The sequence below is a fragment of the Bactrocera neohumeralis genome, chromosome 3 (assembly GCF_024586455.1).
Source record: "Bactrocera neohumeralis isolate Rockhampton chromosome 3, APGP_CSIRO_Bneo_wtdbg2-racon-allhic-juicebox.fasta_v2, whole genome shotgun sequence".
NCBI classification, from domain to species: Eukaryota; Metazoa; Arthropoda; class Insecta; order Diptera; family Tephritidae; genus Bactrocera; species Bactrocera neohumeralis.
Window position 1 is genome coordinate 46,622,182 of NC_065920.1, and position 19,983 is coordinate 46,642,164.

The window sequence follows — 19,983 nt, forward strand, 5'->3', positions numbered from 1 at the left end:
CTAGGAAAATCTATACCTTATTAACTGTGGGTAATTTTGCAATACACTTAACTTTGCTGTAAACAGCGAGAATACTCAATATTTTTGCTCCACAGGAGAAAATCTAACCTTATTAACTGTGGGTAATTTTGCAACTTTTTGCTGTAAACAGCGAGAATACCGCATTTCAGGATTTAAGGCTCAATATTTTTGCTCCACAAACCTATGTACATTTCTATATCTACTACGTTTTTCCGTTATATGTTATAATAAAAAAAGTTGTGTTTGTTCTTTGCGCGATTTTATTTGAATTTCGTAAATTGATTTCACAAAAAACGGCGAACATACAAAAAGAAGAAAAATAACTAAAAAGTTGTAAGCAAAAAACTGACGGCTATTTATTGGGCAAATGCTCTGGTGGAGAGCTCCTCGTGTTGTCGGGACATGTATCAATATAACCAGTTCACACATACTCGTACACTTTCTGTATTAAATAATTTGAATAAATTTCGCAGAGCGCTAATATGAAAATATTTTCGCAACTGAAATTTTATATGAAAATAGCAAAAGTATTTACAAATGGATGGATTATTCGGAGCGAAACGGAGCGATTTTTAGCCTTTTGACCTAAATGAATTTCTGTTTTTTGACATGAAGGGTAGAAACGAATAATATAGGTTGTCTTTTTTAGAGACGCAAAATTTCTCATAGTGATATCTGATATGTATGCCAAAGGTTACCAGCCGATACTATGTTAAATGTGCAGATAATGGTAAGGTGACGGTAAATGGTGAGCACAAAACAAATTGATGAGTTTTTTCTCAACATTCGTCAGTGATTCGTTTGCGAGAACATCGCTCTATTCGGAAATACCTTGAGTAAGTAGGAGGGAAAGCAAGGCCAATCGTTAGATGGCCATCCAGGTGTGTTCTCAGCTAATGCATTAGGATGAATTAACACAATCCATTGGAAAAACGACGATTGCTTCTTCCTTCGGTTGCTATTGATTAAGTAAAAGGTTTAACTGCATTTGAGTCATTGCGTAACGTGAAGGGTACTTTGTTTGCAACTTTTTGAAGCAATACAGCAATTACAATTGCTGGATGATGATAATCACTGGAATCAACGATGGACGTTGCGAGGAGCTACTTCGAATGCAAATGAAGATCGCACACTTTCGCGATTATCATTTCGACATATCAGCCTTCAAATCCGCGGCAATTTCAATTCTATCCGTCGTTTATCAATTCACGAAAGATAAACTCATCACGAATTTCGGACATTGGCCAAATTATCATAGCTATGATTCCTTAAGTGCACGCGCAATGTTAGCTACCAAAAATGCCGATGTTGTTGACTTAAACTTTAAGATTCAAAGTTAAATTCCGGGAGACTTGCACTCATACAAATCGATCGATCGTCTTGACAATGAAGACGACGCCGTGAATTATCCAGTGGAATTTCTAAATTCTTTGGAGAGCCTTGGTATGCCACCGCATCATTTGCATCTCAAAGTTGGATCTTTCGTTATTATGTTTCGCAATCTGCACGCGCCGCAACTGTGTAATGGAACCCGACTGATTGTGACGCACCTATCGAATATAAGGGAAATTTGATTCTACGAATTCTTTTGAGTTCTAACGATTTGCCCTTTCAGTTCAAACGAATTTCGTTTCCAGTGAAAATTGCATTTGAGATGAATTAATCAAGCTAAGGTCACAAGGATAGTCGCGTGGCGTGCTACTTGAAGTTGGAAAACCATCTTTTCTGTACATCGGAACAAAAACCAAAAGATATTGTTAAACAAGCAGCGTTAGATTGAAAAAATGTAGAAAAATGGCAAATAAATGATTTTCAAGGCAATATTATATATTCAACTTTGTTTTCATTTCAAAATACATACTTTCACGCAGGACAACGGCTGCGGGGTCAGCTTGTTTATAGTAAAAATGGAGGGTACAATATCAAGTTTTATTTCAATAAAAATGTTTCTTGTTAGCTTTGGCTCATATTCGTATATCTAAAAACATGCAGATCTTTTTAATTTTGAGGCAGTGCCATCATACCTTCGAACGCAAAATTTTTTTGAAAGTTAAAATTTACTTTCGTTCTCTTACATTTCAAAGGTACTTTGTAATAAAATGTACCATGTAAGAGAAACTTTGGACGAAGACAACTTCTAGCGGTTTGTAGAAATCTATAGAATAAATATAGGAGCGATTTTTTAATATTTTGAATATCTTGTAATGAACTTGTATATACAAGGTTTGTTCTAAAGTAAACAGGACTTTTTGAATCTAGGGCCATCTTTATGTCGACTGGTGCGTTAGAATCTGCTATCTTTATCGATTGTCCAGTGAGAATTTCATGACTTTCATTGATTGGAAGTGAAGTTATTGCGTTTTAAGTGTCAGTATGTTTGTGTTATCGGTGCGAAAATGAGCTTCGAACAAAGAGCCAACATTAAATTTTGTTTTAAAACTTTTACCGAAACGTTTCAATTGGTGAAATGCTGACAAGTTTATGGCGATGATTGCCTATCCCGTAACAGAGAGCGCGAGTGGTTTCAAAGTTTTTAAAGTGGTCATGAGGACATAAATGACGATCGACATGTGAGCCAAAATCCGTGATCACCGGAAATTCCATCGAAACTGTGCGTGAATTCATCAAACATCTCCAACACATCGGTTTATAGCATTTTGACCGAACATTTGGGCTTATTAAAGGTGTGTGCACGATTTGTTCCGCACAAATTGACTGACGACCAATAATTACTCAGAATCCAACTTTCGATCGATATAAATATCTACATATGTATTATTGCCATTTTATATGTTATACAAAGTGCGTTCCAAAGTAAACAGGACTTTCACTGGACAATCGATAGAGATAGCAGATTCTAACGCACCAGTCGACATAAAGATGACGCCACCAGAGAGTGATAGATTCAAAAAGTCCTGTTTACTTTGGAACGCTCCTTGTATGTATGTGATAAAGTTGGTCTGCTTGCAAATGAGCCTCTTATATACTAAACCGTGATTATGTGGTCACAAGTCGTTTCTGTTTTGCTATGCCGGTGGCTACAACAACAATAACAACAGTATTATAAAGCGACAGACTAGTATTTAGTGTTGTTGTTGTACACAGCAATTAAGCTGAGCACCGTCGCTTTTGTGTTTCTGCCAGTCATCGGATGTTTTTGTTTACAGTGGATAGAAAAAAAATTGTGGAGTGTTTCCAAAACCATAAGTGCAGAATTTCGATTTTCATGGATATTAAAAAAAAAATTCGACTAATCCTAAAGACCTTCCTCAAGATTTAATTTGCATATATTGATTGCGACATATGGTCATAGTTGGTTGAGTTTCCAAATTTATACCTTATTATCATCTTAACTTTTATCTTATAAGCCGAAAACCGGATTAATCTAACCGTAAACTGTTTTTTAATTCGCTTTGGAAATGCTATACTATAATGTTTATCCAAATACATATCCATTATTATTATTTCTGAGTTTTACTACTTTGTCACATTGTATGATGTTATTTTTGTAGTTTATAAGTATGTGAAATTATTGTATGCAAATAGAAAGTTCCGCATACTAAATTGGACCGGTTGGAAAATATATATACGTATTTGTTAAGCACTCACTCCACTCATACAACAAGAATATGCAAACTGCAACGTGCAAAGGGACAACAATTGATGCATACAACAAAAGCTCAGTCGTCTGCACGCAAAAGCGTTTCGTAGGCTTTGAGGAAAACTATTCGGCCGCCTTTTAGAAGCACGACTTTGTTTTGTTTTTGTAACTTCAAAGGTATGTGGGTAGGCTCATTTTTATACATCTACATATGTATGAATATATGTATATTAGTACATGCATATTATTTTTATATCCCGAACAGGATATCCATTAAATTTGCCACGAAGTTCTTAAAATCCATAAAGAAACGTCAGAGCCTCTCTAAAGTAAAATATACTAAGCTTGATGAGCTGAGTCGATTTAGCCACACCGTCTGTCGGATACGAGTATAGGCGAACTAGTACCAAAGATTTTGAGAAACTCCCTTCTTTTTCCCCAATAAGCTGCTCATTTGTAAGAACAGATATTAGATTACTACTGCATATATCTGTCATGAAAACCGAACAATCAGAACAATTGCTTATATGGAAAATTTTTTCATTTGACGAGATATCTGTACGAAATTCGGCATGGGTTATTGTTTAAGGTGTAATTTCCGAAGAAATTTTTCATATCAGATCACTATAACATATAGCAGTTATGCAAACTTACCTATCGAAATCAAGTATTTGTAGGGAGAGATAAGATTGGGTATAACCGAACATTTCATACTCTTGTAACTTGAACGGATTAAAGCCAGGGAAGTACCTTCAGGTATATAAGGCTTGTTAGTTATATAGTGTCTAGGGCGAGTTTCTCCCGATTTTTTCATTCCAAGCACAAAGGCGAGATGTTGCAGGAAAAACACTCTCTCTCAATTTTAATAAAATATCTAACATATGTATGCAGTTTAAAGTTTTATGGGGGAACTATTGACCCTATTTAACTACTACTATCAGGAAATGATTATATCTGCATTTCAGTAAAAAGTCAACTACTTGTATAAGCTCAGGGTCCACATATTGATTACCTAGGGGCTGAAACAGTTTCGTTATGATTTGGGCAATTTTTAGTCATAAGGTGGCACACCTTAAAGGCACTATTCGTGCAAAGGTTTATGCTGATGTATTAATTGATTCTTGATTTGTAGACAGGAAAGTGAAAGTTTCAAATGGAGTTAATATGTCGGGCGGGTGTCAAGATATGTTACTTCGCCTAAAAATTGGCAGTGGCACGCAGATCCCAACTTTCACTCCGCCTCGTTATATGGGAAGTGGGCGGGATTATCTTTCGATTTCATCCACTTTTATAGTATTGGTAGGAGTGCTTAAGGGAGTATTCTCACGTAATAACTTCGAAAAATCGATTTTTTTTATTTTGACAGTAAAACCTATTGAAAACATGCTGTGAAAAATTCAGACCGAAATTCATAGTAATTGATAAGTTACAGCTCATAGTCGCCGACGTGTCGTAAGCGACTGTCTACCAGGCGCCATGACAAGTCTTCAGCTCTTGAAACTTTAAACGCATTTTTCTCGAATCATCATTTTCTGAAACTGTCATGGTCCTAAAAAAAAAGTATTCAACCGATTGCTTTAAAATTTACATATGTTCTTCTACTCATTTATAGTTATCGTCCCTACCAGAATTGTTTATTTTCGAAAATATTTTCATATTTTTTTAAACGATTTTTAACGAAAAAAAACAAGATTTTCGTGACTTTTTTTTGAAGTTCGACATTTTTTAATGATATTGATTATATTTGGTAGGGACGATAGCCGCAGAACAACTGAATAATAATCCATTCGATTTTTTGAAGTTATATTTATTTCAGACAACATGAACAGCCGCTATCACCATGACCAGCGAACTACTTTTTTTGTTGGGTACTTTGATTTAAAAAAAATATATATATTAAAAATGTAAAACCGAAAAAAATACAAAATCAAAATACAAATAAAAATATATTAAAAAATTAAAATGATTGAATTTTGTTGTCGCATGAAAAAAATTTCCCCTTAACTGATTTGTAATGAGTGAATTTGGTTATTGTAGCTTAAGCGGTTTAAGAAATATATACTTTAAACTTATTCAAAATTTAAGGCCAATATGTGCCCCTTGCTACTGAAATCGCTTGTGTAAAAGTTAAGTTCTATATCTTAATTAAGTGTTTAATTATAGCACTTTATAGGGTGTCTTTTAATAACGTTGAAATGAAAATGAATTTTCATGTCTTGAGTCATTGTACTGATTAGTTTAGTGTTTTCAGAATTCATAATATATGTATATGAGATATTGATATCAGAAATTACGCAAAATATCTGGAACTTTAAATTACCGAATGCAACTCGAAAAGGAGTCTTTTGATAATAATGAAATTAAAACTGAAGGCGAAAGTATTAACAGAACACCACTAGTATCTTAATAGAACTCAGTAGCACCTGGGCTAACTTACCTAAGCTCCAAATACATTAAAAACTTTTTATCAGCCATTCGTAGGGTGGAAAATCTTCCATTTTTCCATTCAACATAGACAGAAAAGGAAGACTTTTTCGATTTTTTCACAAACCTGTCTTAATATAGTACGGCTTGGATTTGGTGGTTGTAATAAATAATTGAAAACTAGATTTAATAAATGAAAAGGAGACCACCGTTAGTTCATAAACGTAAGATCCGGAGGAAGTGATAAGAAATTGACCACGGAAAGTGTCACATAATCGAATATGAATAAGGATAATGCACCTTGTTTTTCTGAAAGATCCAGTTTGCTCATGAAGTAGTAAAGATCAGCTGGACGAGTTATAAATATAATGACAGGAAGCTGAATTAAGTAAAGTAAACAAATTTTTTAGTCACTGAAGCTATTTCCAAATTTTTCAAAGCCGTATTTAAAGCTAAGGCTAACCAGCAGAAAACATTTCTTTCGAATTATATCAGATTTTATGACATATATATATATGTATGTATATTATTCTATCGTTCGTTGATCGATTTACCAATAGATTCCTCAGTCTCTCAATTAATGGTTTATGTTAAAACTTATTAATTTACATTATATCCCGTAGGCCCACTTAGTTCCAACATAACCTTTAGTTAATTTAGTACGCTTCACTACTACGATTTTAAGTAAATCTTAGATTACAGTAATTTTAATTAAACCTGCGAGTGTAGTGTTCCAGATTATGCAGGCACGGTGAAAATTTGATTTCACCCATCGCTTGAGGATGCGCTGAAAAAAGCCATCCTCAGCGTCCAGGTCCGCCAACAAACACAGAGAAGATACGACATCGAGAAGGTACAATCACAACCGGCATTCCAAATCCTTACGTACAGGTGCACGAAAAACCATTGGTTTTCGTAAAGTTCAGAAAACAGCTAGTACGATGACAACTGTCATGTAGCATTGGAGAGAAGGTGAACAATTCACATCGCAATGTTGAAACCGAGCACAACAAGAGCGAGGTGGGATAGATATGGAGAGTTGAGCCGAAACGAATATGCAGGCAACAAAAAGACAGAAATACATACTCGAGTATAAAGAGCTTGAGAAGTTGGCCAACTGGGGTAATGCTCGTAAATTCTACGAAAAGATGCGGCTACTAACAGAAGGTCTCAAGACCGGAGCATACTCGTGTAGAATTCCTTGAGGTGATCTAGTGGCTGGTGTTCAGAACATACTAAAGTTAAGGAGGGAACACTTATCCAGCCTGCTGAAAGGCATTGAAAGTGTAACACTTACAGATAGCGAATCCAATTTCGCAATCAATGACGATTATGCTTTTGTGAGATACCTTCCCAAATAAAAACGTTTTCCTTACAAAAACTTGATTTTGACGGATCCGTTTGTATTAAACTATCCATTTTTGATATCGGCTTCTATGAAACCATTTTGTTCCATTTCGATTGCAAAATTTTGTATTTCTGACGTATTTGTGTATTGATTTATCACCCTTTTAGTTAGTTTACACTTTGGTTCGAATCCGGTTTCACTACTTTTCACCTTGGTGGCGGAAGTGTAAGGAAGATTTGGTTTGAGCAAATGTGGTAGGTATAACTTTAGAAGTGAGTAAAAGTTTCCTTTCTACTTATTAAGGGAAGGAAAATAAAAAATTTTCAGCCTACAAGTACCCTTTGCTTTTGCGATTCTCTGTACCTTGGGAAATGGTAAAATTATGTCCATCTGCAATTTTTTTTTTTGATTAATTATTGCTTGCACGAAGGGACAGATAAAATTATGTCCATCTGCAATTTTTTTTTTGATTAATTATTGCTTGCACGAAGGGACAGATAGCTTATCGGAATTCATTGTAATAATATTCAAATACATCTATCGCGATTGGCTTAAAGGGATGCAAACAACTTTTAGGTGATCAAAACTATTAAACTCTGAATAAACATGTTGCGAACTTTTAAAAAGTGACGTATACGCAACAACCCTGCTTCGATATTAATTTACTCATAGCATTTGTTAATATATATTAAATATTTCTATCACACGTTGTTAATGATTCGATCCGAAGAACTAATATGTATGACTACCATGTTCAGAGTTCGAATTTTCTGTTTCTTGTTTAAACCAAAACGCCTTCTTCATGTAGTATATAGTATATTGTATGTAAGAATAAGAAATAAATATTAAGTTCAATACTTTTTATGCATTACAACCCATTAGTATGTTTTTGCGGATTAATATTCCTAAGACTATTTCAAAATATTTAGCTTTTAAGAGACTTTGTTTCTGATTACAATAGACACCAATCAATTAAGATGACGAATTAACACCGTCAATATTGGCAAGTGCTATTGTTTTTATTCTTACATGTGTATCTTATCTCGCTGTTTCTAATGTTGGATTTCTTCGCTATCGTCTGTCCGTTCTATTTCTTTGTTTGCTGTTTTTGTGGAAATTGTGAGAAGAGAAAAGTTTTAATCAGAAAGAGTGTACTTGATTGATGCTCATAGCTTCATCTAACTCGAGCTCTACTAGCGGTGTAGTTCTAGGCACACACAAAGATGTTATATACTTATAGCTAGGGAGATTTTGCAACCGCTGTAATAGCTTCTTTATAAAAGGGTGGTATGGCATGGATTATTTAATAAATACTCTGTGAACTAACTTGATAGAATTAAAAGCTAAAGGCCGGTAATATGGCAAAGCGGGTATAAGCGGGGTGGCTAAGTTATTCCAAACTCGGCAATATACTGAACAATAAAAAGCTAGACTAACTATAAGCCTTTTAGTGCAGGACTATAAATATGGAAATCCTACAGCTTCACACCAAATTTTGCTTGCACTTTATTTCACCTATTCTCCCCGTCAAGACAAATAATGGAAACGGATCGCTCTTAGGTACTTTCTTCAAATACAAGTATGACAACATGGAACTGTTTAGGAAACGCGGTTTCATTTTTATCGGTGCTTCCATAGAAGCGCAATTCTTTCAAGTTACTAACATATGCTACACGTGCATAATATGCAGATTTTTCGAATAATCCAAGGCATATACATATGATTGAATTGAAAAAAATTTACAAAATAATCTGAAATCTTCCTTAAATTAGGTTTAAGGACTGCTGTGATGACGCCTCTCTATGACTGAATATAAATTCATCTTTACTTTGGTTCGGTAGACAATCAAGCTATTTCACTCCTTGACTAACGAACTAAAGAAGTGCAGCTTCTAGTCTTTGCGTTTTCCAATTAAGTTCAGTGTATATTGCAACAACCTGTAACAGCAGCTATAACCGCATTTGGTTTTGTTATAGTATTAATGTGTCTACTCTCAACTACTCAGATATGGATCCTCCCTTTTCGCTACTGTCGGCACTTTGTGAAATTTCCTTTGTGGCGCTTTATGCAACTTTTACACCACATATTCTACACTATGCTGCCAGCGTTTGGTCGAGTGTTTGTTTGTATTAGTGTGGCATAGATAGATATATACGTAACTATAACGCTCTCTGGGTAGTTGCGCAAATATGCAGATTTCGGGGAATGGTGTGCTATACTAAAGCCGTCTGATTGGATTTTACTGAGCGAGTCTAAACAAAGCATTTCACTGGGTATTATGGTTTGCTCCTCTTGCTTCCGCTACCTCCTCCGAACAACTATAGCTCTCGCTACATACACCAGTACCAATATTCTTCTTTCCATATTTTTTGCTTTTCGAAAACTACTATTTTTCCTCTATTTCGCATTGTAACGAAAAAAAAAAATTTTTTTTTACGCTTCTGTTAACGAACCAACCATGTGAATTCAAAAAATATTCGAATTTATCGTGGCGCTGCCGTGTTTGTATATATACGTACAATATCTGAAAAAATTGAAATTATAAAACTCAAAATATTCGATTTGTTATTGTAAAACTACTGTCGATACCTCCTTGCCGGAGACACAAATTCTTGATAAATCAATATTAATAAGGAATGGAAAAATTTTGGCTGGTTTTTAAAGGGCTATACCAGTGTGACACTTTCAAAAAATCGGTTTTTGTTCTTTATGCTTTTTCGATAGTTTATATTTTCGAAAATATCCTGTGAAGTTGGCAAGTTCGTATCTTGAATAGCTTTTGAATGACAGCTTTCTAAAGAGCGACCGCATTAAAAAATGGTCTTAGAAGTTTCAGCTAAACCCCTTAATCAGGGGCCCATTCTTCGTGGGAAGATCAGCTTCGTGACCGCGAGAAATTTCTAAAAAATACTTTCTAGAAATATTTTGGACGCAGGCCTCCAATCCAGGTGGAGAAGAAGAAGCTTTGAAATTTATTTGGAGTGGCTTTGATACAAATTATGTTAATGCTATTTTTTCTCTTACACACTGGGGGCGTTGTCCACTTACATGTTTTTCTCTACGTATTACTTTCAAAAATAAACACCCCAAAAAAGAAATAGATTCTTGAAAAAAAAAAGTTATTTCAACAATTTTTAGCATGAAATTAATATGTTTTGCCTAAGAGGTGAAACAGATTTTGTGAAAAAATGAGAGTGAATGTGTAAGTCAGAGTTGTATATGTAAATAGTACTTCAAGGGATAACATTCGATTTTCGAAAATACGTTTTATGGCTAGGCTTTATGGCTCCACAAAATGAATACGAGTATAACTAAAAAAAAAACATTAAACCGCTGAAAAATTTGTTTGGTTGTATATCTATGCCCATTAGTACACCTTAATGTCAAAGGTATGCGGACCGTGATTCCACAAAGCGGGGCAGTCAAAAAGAAAGTTTCTGGTTTTCTGATTGAACAATGATTGGTTGGTGACAAATTTAAGCCCATGTTAGAAAAAAAAGTTCTGTCGGGGTGACAGAACCTCCAAACGACTAAGTAAGAATAGTTTGGCTGTTGTGACTTAGTGTTTACAGCTAGTTCCTGACATATACCATTGTACCATTTTTCTTCGCAAGCTTGCAGTTAAGAAGGAATTTGTTTTTGAAAGTCTGGCAATTTTGTTGTAGATAGTTACATCTGTCAAAATTTAAGTGTATCATATCTTTCAAAAAACCTTTTTGCCTCCAAACGAATAGTTAAAAGGAATACCTTACATATAGTACATATATTCATTCATTACATCTAAGTCAAGCACTTAGCTCGGGTAACCATATTGTAATTCTTTAAGATTATAAATCAACTTTCATTTAAGGTCAAATAAATGAGGGAATATTAAAGACAAAGTATATTCAGTCAAAATGTTTACACTATTTTAGAAAAATATAGTTATAAAGGGCACTTCCATCTCTAAAATACAGTGTATATTTGGACTATAGCAGTTCTTAATCAGGGTACAGCAACTTCGGAGTGGGAACTAATCGAACTAATGCTTAAAAACTTTAGAATATGTGCCGCCATATCCTGGTGGATTTTTACATATGGATGTCTTATCAAGAATCTTTAAATACTTAATCTAAAGTAAATGTAATTGTTTAAATATTTAAATATCACACGCAGGATTACAATGAGTTACATATACTTGTATAGCATACTCTTACTTAATACTAACATTATTATTAATAGTTGCAAGATGGACGCAGTGATAACGGAATCCTCAGCAATTTCGTTGAACATAAATGCATATGTAATTAATTACATAATTGAATTTTGATATGCAGCTCTAGGGAATTTTGAGAAAAATAGTAGCCAAATAGCCAATCTGTTTTGATGGGTCAAGCAAATCATTTACAAATGCATTTTACAGTTATATGTAAGTACTTATGTGTATGTAAAGCGACAGAGAGAAGAAAGTGAGCACAAAATATGGGAGGTTGCAATGCCGTTACACTGACTCGACTACTCCATATTCACATAATGTATGTATGCATAGATGCACTTCGTCCTTTTTTTCTATGCGTGAATACGAACTAATTGACAGCCAACTCAAGAGCAAGAATCTATGTGCAGTGCAGTCTTTGAGTTTCGAATATGTGTATGGGCTCAACAATAGTCATCTTCATCACTCGATGAGTCATGCAATTTTGTCATGAACCACTCCATCGTCTCCCATCTTCCCTGATTTGCTTTGCATCCGCATTGACGACGCGACTCACCAGCAGCTCAACTGCTTTACTGTCGCACATTTTGCTTACTTCTATCCGTTGGGTATTGGAAATATCATCAGACTTTTTCTGCTGCGCTTATATGTAATCTCTTAACCAGTATGTTGCTCCGGCATCTTACCTTTTATGTTGATGACAGAGGTCTCCGTTTACGTTATTTATTCATTTTCTTTGCGGTTGCTTATCGTTGAACCGTACCAATTATGTATTTTGCCTTTATTTTAATTTGCAGTGCCCACATCTTGCACTCAGACATTGGCGCACTCTCAGCGTGCCATACATCATCCGCAGCCGTACGTCGTAACGTCAACAGCCGCATATCCAAAGACATCATCATTATCATACTCAATGTCATTTGGATAAATTTTTTGTTTCCTAGAAGTTCCATTCTGCCCATGCGGCTTTTCGTATTCTTCTGTTGTTGGTCTCATGCTATGCGTTTATGCCATGCATATCCTTATGGAAGCAGCATGACTTTTCAACCCTTTCAAGGTTTCTGATGTCGCTGTTTACGTTGCATTTATTTCGTGTAATTTCTACTTTTCTTCGTTAGTATCCGGTATCTGTAACAAACAATTCACACAACAGCGCATCGCACAAGACCACAGTTTAAGACTAAACCCTTCCGCCCCTACCGATCCAACCTCCTAACTGTTGGGTAGCCTGTAAGTATTTACGCACCGTTACAGCACAATAATCGGCTGCGTCACTTTCTCAACTCAAGGAGGAAAAATTGCGTTAAGAGTGGGCTTAAAGAGATATCGTTCAAAAGAGTACTCACTCCACAGAAATTTGTTTTCTCAATTGTTTCTTTTTCGTTGTTAATCGCAAGTAATCATTAAATCTTTCCTACCGATTTCTTCTGATCCGTTTAGGTAATGAGTGGAAATCTTTTATTTTTATGACGGAAATTTAATGATAAACCTGGTCAACTGAATTTAAGATAAAAGAACAAGATTCCAGTGTGGTGTGGTGAAAAAAACACAATTATTATCAATTAAGAGTTGGGTTTTTTGGTTGAGTTACTGAAGAGAAAAAGTTTGTTTTGATAAAACTTTTTGCTTCGAAATACGTACATATATGACAACGTGACAGGTAATGAATCGTAAATTTATTTGTATGAGCCCGAAAGAAAAAAGCAATCGACTGTATGGGTGTTTCAAAATGAATTCAAATAAAAACACTGAACATATCGCAAACATACCAATAGAACAATACTGAGCAGTAAATTCTGAGTGATACACAACCATTTGATTGCCAGTTGTCTCTCAAGAAATCAGAAAAACCAACCATCCAAGGCAGATCTCTCTTTATCACGACAATGCTGTTTCAAGTTCTTATTATTTTGTGTACTTCACGCGCTATTTATTTTTACTGTTTGATTCTTTAATTGACTGCTTGATTATTTAGTCTGAAATGTCGAGTTAATCATTTATTACTTTGAAAAATTTTCTCATTTCAATTAACTGGGAAAAAATAGAGTGTTTAGCCCGTTTGTATTTGCTGTTGGAAAATTTCTCTTCCTATGTTAATACGAGTATCAGCTGAGCTGTGTTCGAATTCGATCCATTTCATACGCTATGTTGCTTGCGATCACCATGTCTAATACGCAATAACTACTCATTCAAAAAGGTCGCTTATTGAAAGAATTGAGTATTTATATTTTGGACAGGGTGTACTGAGTTTGCTATAATGTTTGTAACACCCAAAGAAATCTTCAGGGAGCTGCTCATTTGTCCAAACAGCCGATGTCGGACCACTATGGCATATACATAGCTCTGTACAAACTGAACTATCGGAATAAACTACAATTGTAACATCATCTCGTTCGGAAAAGCTTCCTTCTTTATACATACATAGGTTAGCTATAATGTTATAGTTTTTTCACAATTATGTAATGTCTGCCTGACTCTTGCTCTCGTACAAATCTTTGTGTGGTAGAAAACCTCGATTCCTACAGCGGTTTGCCACCCCCTCCATGTTCCTTGGATTTAATTTGAAAAAATTTATATACACCATTTTGATGACATAAATATGTATGTAAAAGCCCTTCAAGCCTTCACGGATTATTAGCTTATTAGCCTATTAGCGCTTAAGTCATGTGAGGGTTGGTATTGTTTTCAAAGTGGCTCGTATCTTATCATTAAGTGGATTAATTAGTCTGGCTACTCGCTGACTTCACTCAAAAAGGGGGAGCTCAGCTGCGTTTGCAAATATTTGTAAATATTTATTCTTGACAATAAATGTTTTTTACTTTAAAGTAATTATTGTTAAGTGTGGGGTATGAATATTAAAGTTTGAAAATTTACTGAACATGTCATTACACTCCTTATATATATATGTATATATAGATATATTGCACAGCTCTAAATCACCCCTAAGGTAAACTGTCGTCCTAAAGTCTAACGCTTACTAACACACATAATAAACATACTAGTTCTAATGCACATTTGCCATTTGTTAATTCCGTTTAGTTGCTTTATGCCCCTGCTGGTGACATCAAGCAACCACCTGTGCAACATATATATATTTGCTTAAGGATATATATACCACACTCCAATGCAACTACTTTTAAGATTTTTAAGCTGGTATAAAATTATCCAAAAGATGGAAAAAAATTTTTTTTTATTTTTAGAACTTCCATAACAGTATTCAATTTTATTTGCCGAAATTCATGTGGAAATATTACCCTTGACATGTATGTACATTGGGTACTGGAGATAAGTTCCATACTAAAACTCCTAAATTCAATTGGTATTTATTCTCCTACTACATGTTGCTACAGACTATGATAGTTTTGTTCACCTAACGTTTTTACGTATCCTCTAAAACTAATCGATAAGTATATAGGATATACATTGTAAATGATCAGGATTACGAGAAAATTTGAAATCAGGGTGACTGTTTGTCTGCCCGTCCGTTCGACTGAAAAATAGTTTAGTATGCGGTTTCATTATTAAAAACAGTAGGAGTTGGAAGATGGGCGCAATCGGACCACTACCACGCACACAAAACGTCATTAAATTAAGATATCAGCAAGGAGCATCTATGGGAAATTTTTTTAAGAACTGGATGTGACTCCGCCTTATAGTAAGTTTAATGGCAATATTTCCTTAACCACTAAAGCTAAAATAACCGAATTTGCTCACCGAAAATATTATAGGAACATACCGACAGTTTAAAAATGGATAAAATCGGAATTAAGCCCCGCTCACTTCCCATATAACGGTACTGTTAAAAACTAGTAAACTACCAAGAAATCGGTACTGAATATGCCAGAGACATTAAATTTTTCCTCTGAGATGGTATGATATAGATCGGGATCCGACCCTCTGACTTCGACTAAATTTATTACCTGAAATTCTTCTTATATTCGTAAATCACACTGCGAAAACAGGCAAATACGGACCACAACCACGCCTACTTCACATATAGCACAATTTTAATTCCATTTGACTCTTTCAATTTCCAGTGTATCAACCAAGAAGTAATTAATGTAACGTAATGAAATTTTGCACTAATAATTATTTTTGAGTATGCCGCCATATGGCCAAACATTTCCCAAATCCAACAAAACGGTTCAATCCGCTAGGTACCTAATATGCAGGTTCTATAGTTGACTTTTGACCAAAAATATAGGTCAATGTATAGGATATACAATAAAAATCCAGAGAAAATCTCCTCTTTATAATAGTATATTTGTGTATTAAAAATGAGTTGAATCGGGTCAATACTTCTCTCAGCTTCCATATACCTAATATAGAGATTTTTAAACTTTCGGCTGACATTATGTTACATAAATCGGCCACTACTTGAGTTGTTTCAATGAAAATTGCAGAGCGTGTTTTACTTATGACTGTACATTTTGTGCTTAAAGTAGATATGTGTAAGCGAAAACTTAACTTAGCCCCAATATAACTAATATTAGAATTTTCGATCATCCGGCTGACTTTACTCTTTATGATTGCATGTGAGGTACCTTATTGAAACCTAGTGAACATTTTTTGATATGTGGCATGGTAATAGTTAATAGACCAAATCGGGCAATAATACCATAAATCCCATATAATGATTTCCGTTTTTCTAAGAATATGTCGGTTAGTGTATGAATTATATAGAGTGTATGTATACAAGGTGCATCCCAAAGTAAACAGGACTTTTTGAATCTAGTTCATGACATTTCATTGATTGAAAGTGAAGTTATTGCGTTTTAAGTGTCAGTGTGTTTGTGTTATTGGTGCGAAAATGAGCTTCGAACAAAGAGCCAGTATTAAATTTTGTTTTAAAATTGGTAAAACTTTTAACGAAACGTTGAAAACATTTTGTTGTTATTGTTGTTTACAAAATAACTTCAAATCTTCCCCAAATTAGCTTAAGGACTGCAACAATGATGCCCGGCTATGACTGAACATAAATTCACGTTGACTTTGGTTCGGCAGACAATCACGCTCTTCCTCTCTTTGGACTAACGAACTCAAGAAGTGCAGGTTCTAGTCTTCGTATTTTCAAAATAAGTTCAGTATATAATGAAACACCCTGTAACAGCAGGTATAACAGCAATTGTGAAATTTCCCTTGTGGCGCTTAATGCAACTTCTACACCACATATTCTACATTTTGGTGCCAGCGTTTGGTCGAGTGTTTGTATGTATTAGTGTGGGATAGATCTTACTTATCTATAACGCCCTCAGGGTAGTTGCGCAAATATGCAGATTTCGGGGAACGGTGTGATATGCTAAAGCCGTTTGATTGGTTTTTCCCGAGCGAGTCTAAACAAATCAGCATTTCACTGAATATTATGGATTGCTCCTATTGCTTCTGCTACCTCCTCCGAATAACTATAACACTCGCTACATCTACCAGTACCAATATTCTTCTTTCCATATCTTTTGCATTTCGAAAACTATTTTTTTTCTATTTCAAATTGAAACATAAAAATATTTTTTATACTTCTGTTAACGAATCAACCATGCGAATTCAAAAAATATTCGAATTTATCGTGGCGCTGCCGCGGCAGTGAACCGGTTTTTTAAACGGCAAAGAACTGTCAATAATTTAGAATTCTTTAAATTTATTAGTTATTATAACCTCAACAGCAAAAGTTTTCAGTGTGTACAACTAATGTATAAATGGATATCCGGCAAAATTTGGTTTAAAAAGTTACAACTGAAATGTTTTGAAATTTATTTGGAGTGCCTTTGATACTAATTATTGTTAGTTTTAGTGAAAAATTTTGTGATTGTGTAAGTTGCAGTTTCATAGTACCTCAAGGGTTAACATTTGATTTTCGAAAATACTTTTTATGTCTTTGTTTTATGGCTCCACAAAACAAATATCACTAAAAGAAGAACGTTAAATCGACAACAAATCTGTTTAGCCGTCGGGTGACAGAAGCTATAGAGAGACTAAGTAACGATAGTTTGGCGGTTGTGACGTAGTGCTTATAGATATTTCTCGAGATAACCCTTTTTATCATTTTTCTTCGCAAGCTTGTAGTTTTCAGGAATACTAACTTTAAAAAGGAATTTGTTTTTGAAAACCTGACAGTTTTGTTGTAGATAGTTATATACATCTGACAAAATTTAAGAATTTAATATCTCTGAAAAAATCATTTCCCAATATATTCACTGATTATATCTAAATCAAGCACCTAACTCGAGTAACCTTATTATAATTTTTTAAGGTTATAAATCGATTTTGATTAAAGATCAAACAATTGAGGGATTTTGCAGCCAAAGAATAGTCAGTTAAATTGTTTAAACTATTTTAAATATATCCAAAATTGGTGGATTCCTACAAATGGACGTATAAATTCTTTGTTTCAGATCATGATTTACATACTTGTATATTTTCAAATTAAATATCGCATTAGTTTTTTTGTCTCTTCAAAAATCTTTAATCTTAATTCAAAGTAAATTTTTTTGCTTAAATATTTAATACCATATCGCAGGATTACAAGGAATTACATATTTAATATACTCTTACTCTATACTAACATTATTATTAATAGTAGCAAGATGGACGTAGTGATGACGGAATTCTCAGAAATTTCATTAAACATAAATATGTCTTTGGTTGTGTCATACATTGATAATTTTGCATTAATTTCATTTGATTGATTGATTAGTCTGTTACTTGGGAGAATTAAATGACAATCATTAGATTCAATAAATATGTTTAAATTTTCATTTTTGAATTAGATAATTTGGTTACAACGGCTTTTTTCTTTTAGCTATAATTAAATAATATGATCCAACGCATGCCTCTTTAGGTGTCAGAACCTTCTTATGAACTCTATAAACAAAAAACTACTGTTATTTATTGCTTATAAATGCAGTCATTTGCCTTGCTGAACGCAGCAAATAGAAGGTTTCATATCATAAATGATAATCCACACAAATGACAAGATTGAAATGATCCATAACTGAGATTTAATAATTAAGTTCGGACTTTTAGAGCACTGAATTTTATTTTATATGAGTCCCAGTCAGCATAGGGCTATGATTTTATTATAAGTAATGATTTTTGAAGAACCTCAATATCAATTAAAACTATAACTTCCTTTTTTAGTTACTTCTTTTGTTGTCAAGATATGTATCTTCAAAAAATTTCCCAGATCGAACCAAGAAAGTATGTGTGTAATTTGGCTGTAGCCAAAAACAAATAAAAATTATTCTGAAAATCGATGATGGCTATTGAAATTTGCTTTACCGGATAGTGTTTGAAAATTGTACCATCAATAAATGTATGTCTCTGAACCTCTAAAAATATGCTTACGTGCCTGTTGTTTGTAAACCACTTTTTAATTAATAGTTTGTCAAAAAAGTCTTGCGGCATTTTCGCTAGTTGGCGCTGAAAGCGCGTAGTTCTAGTTTTATTCGTCGCATTGGGTCATGCTATACCTTTTGGAAAGCTCATTTCACGCGCTAACACGTGTTTGATTGATTGTCGTTTCTTTTAAGTCGTTCGTGAGTTATAGCGTCGCAAACATGGAGCAAAATAAAGAGAAAATACGGCATATTTTACAGTACTACTACGATAAAGGCAAAAATGCATCTCAAGCCACCAATAAAATTTGTGCCGTTTATGGACCCGATACAGTTTCCATTTCCACCGTAGAACGATGGTTTCAACGTTTTCGTTCTGGTGTAGAGGTGGTCGAAGATGCGCCACGCTCCGGAAGGCCTGTCGTCGAAAATTGCGTTAAAATCGCTGAATTGGTCGAAAGAGACCGGCATAGTAGCAGCCGTAGCATCGGACAAGAGCTGGGCATGAGTCATCAAAAATTCATTTCAATTTCAATAAAAAAAAAAAATTCAATAAAAATACCGCAAGACTTTTTTGACAACCATTATTAATTAACACAAAACTTTAAGATTAAGTCTCGTTTGCGACCATTCTATTATGCATACTTATGTTTATGTATGTGTGTGTTTTCTGATGTGCGACCCAGCTCCTTAAACGTGTAAACAAGCAGTCTAAAAGTATATGCGTGTATGAAAGAATATCTGAGTTGGAGTGTGCAGCGTTGGCACCAGCTCGAAAAATAAATCTAACCAAAACCCCTAAATATTCGTGCACTTAAGACGACTTAGCCGATGTCTGCGCTTGTACCGGTGCAATATAATGGTATGTATAGGCAGGCAGCATTTTTGCAAATATTTACAGTCCTTCATTAAGTGCTAGCGGCGATGCAGGTAGCAGTGGGTGATCGGCTGAGAGAGGGCAGCAAAGGTTATCAACAAAATTTTGCTTAGCTTCTCAGCAATATTATATTTATATATACTAGCAGTTGACTAACTACAATAGTAACAAAATGTTATTAGAACT